The sequence below is a fragment of the Bos indicus x Bos taurus genome, chromosome 8 (genome assembly GCF_003369695.1).
Source record: "Bos indicus x Bos taurus breed Angus x Brahman F1 hybrid chromosome 8, Bos_hybrid_MaternalHap_v2.0, whole genome shotgun sequence".
In the NCBI taxonomy this organism is placed as follows: Eukaryota; Metazoa; Chordata; class Mammalia; order Artiodactyla; family Bovidae; genus Bos; species Bos indicus x Bos taurus.
Window position 1 is genome coordinate 38,685,914 of NC_040083.1, and position 2,860 is coordinate 38,688,773.

Consider the following 2,860-nt stretch of genomic DNA (forward strand, 5'->3'; position numbering starts at 1 on the left):
GGTTAAAGCATCCGCCTGCAATGCAGGAGACCTGGGTTCGATTCCTGGGTCAGGAAGATTCCCTGGAGAAGGAAATGGCAACCCACTCCAGTATTCTTGCCTGGAGAATCCCATGGATAGAGGAGCATGGTGGACTATAGTCCATGGGGTCGCAAAGAGTTGGACATGACTGAGCGACTTCACTTTCACTTTCACTTTCTTTGTCTAGATATATGCCCAGGAGTGGGATTGCTGGATCATATGATAATTCTATTTTTAGTTTTCTGGGGAGCCTCCATACTGTTTTCCACAATGGCTACACCAACTTAGATTCCCATCAGTAGTGTAGGAGGGTTCCCTTTTCTCCTTGCCAGCATTTATTATTTGTAGACTTTTTAAGATGGCCATTCTGATTGGTGTGAGGTGATACCTTATTGTAGTTTTGATTTGCATTTCTCTCATAATTAGTGATGTGGAGCATATTTTCACATGTCTATTGGCCATCTGTATTTCTTCTTTGGAGAAATGTCTCCTTAGGTCTTCTGCCCATTCAAAAGGCCTTTTTAGTCAGATATAAGTTCTTTCAAAATTAGAGCATCTCCTTTCTAATTGGCCATGGAAAAGGGTAATTGGACATGGTGGCTTCAGCTATAACGCAACTGGACTGGTTTTCTACCTCCTGTGTGGCCACCAGTGACAGGACACTAAGGAACAGGAGGGACCAGCCTGGAGTTTGAAGGGGAGGTAAGAGTGGTGTACTATCACCCTCGTCCTAGGCTCCAGGGACAGCTCAGCTCATGGGGGTAGAAAAACTCTAAACAAAAGGGGGATTTGCAGATCTGGCTTCTGTGCCCTTGAGAAAGCTCTTTTCTACCACCACTGTTAGCTCCCAGGCTGCCTGGCTTAATGCAGGTTCTTCTTGTAGCTGATACATTGTCACCAGCTCTCAAATATTCCCTTGCAGTGTGGCATAATTGGGAAGACCAATTGTCCATTAGCACCCTGAGGCCCTCACTTAAGCCTGATGGGACCTGAACCCGCCCTCTGACCCCCAAATAAACAAACCAGAAAACAAACTAATGGTGTCTCCTGAACCTGGGCATAAGCCCTATTCCTGCACATTTAAACATAGTTGACCCATCCTCACACCACCTCAAGTGAGTACATCTAATCCTGTTGCTGTAGCAATAGGACCTGTCTACAGTATTGATCAAAGATCTCTTTTGCCTTTGGAGTCACTGTTCTTGATTTCTCAGTCTTTGATCCTCTGTTAGCCTCTGACATCTGCTCTGTCTTTTGCAAATGGTTTGGATTCTCTTTCCACCTCTTGGCTTGGCACCTCCCTTGATGTTAAAGTCAGTCCTAGAGAACTTCCACCATATCCCCCCACTAGCCCCTCTTCCAAGGAAGAAGGCGCACAGGTCGTGAGATGACCTCTGTGGAAGACAGAGACTGGCAATTCACCTGAAACCTGACAACTGGCATGCCATGCCCTTCCACTCACCTTGGCCAGGTTAATAGGAAATAATGGAGAGATGGCAAACAGGGACTTGGGACTCTCAGTGCCCATGAAGTTGGTTTAACTTATTTGGTCATAAAGGGACACATTAAAAAAAATAACATGTCTGTCAGGCCAGATGAATTGAGTCAGCCTCACTGATCAGTTCTGTTTGACTGACAACCAGGCTTTTTTTCTACTATGGCACATTGCCTCCCATGGAATATTGTCAGAAATGCTTTGCAAACATTATGTGTTCAGAAAAAGAAGGCTCAAATGACTTAAGTTGTAACCTAGCTCCTGAGAGGTAGAACTTATCCCTAGGTTTTCTGACATCCACCCAGCTCAGCAAGTCACAGTGTAAAGTTTAAAAGACCATGAGATGTTTGAGCCCTACCCCTAGGAACTAGAGACATTCACATCTTGTCATTCTGTGTTGGTAGAGGCACTTCTGAGGTTTTACCTTCTAAAGATAAGGGAAGTGCTGACTCTTTAGAAGGAGACAAGACAGCAAGAGAGCTGGTTCTTACAAAGGACAATATATATTCATTTCCTCATTCAGTAATATGTATTGAGCAATGACCATGGGCTGGGCACAGGACTAAGCACTGGGTACACAGTAACAAAGAAATAAGATAGCCATTGTCTTTGGTCTCATGGGTCTTAAAGACTAAAAAGGATTTTATGTATCTAAAATTATGCTTCTGCCATAAAACTGTTATGATTTCATTTATTCACACAACCAAGAAATATTTATTGACAACATAGTACATATCATGTTTTGTGTTAAGAGAAGGAAATAAAATGGTGAGCAAAGCCAGATATGATTCCTGCCTTAATGGAGCTTACAGTCTAATGAGGAAGATACTAAATAATTACATGCATACAGTTGCTCAGTTGTGTCCAACTCTTTGCGACCCCATGAACCGCAGCACACCAGGCCTCCCTGTCCATCACCAACTCCCGGAGTTTACCCAAACTCATGTTCATTGAGTCAGTGATGCCATCCAACCATCTCATCCTCTTTATCCCCTTCTCCTCCTGCCCTCAACCTTTCCCAGCATCAGGGTCTTTTCAAATGAGTCAGCTCTTCGCATCAGGTGGCCAAAGTATTGGAGTTTCAGCTTCAACATCAGTCCTTCCAATAAACACCCAGGACTGATTTCCTTTAGGATGGACTGGTTGGATCTGCTTGCAGTCCAAGGGACTCTCAAGAGTCTTCTCCAACACCACAGTTCAAAAGCATCAATTCTTCAGTGTTCAGCTTTCTTTGTAGTCCAACTCTCACATCCATTAATGACCACTGGAAAAAATATAGCCTTGACTAGACGGACCTTTGTTGACAAAGTAATGTCTCTGCTTTTTAATAATGCTTTCTAGGTT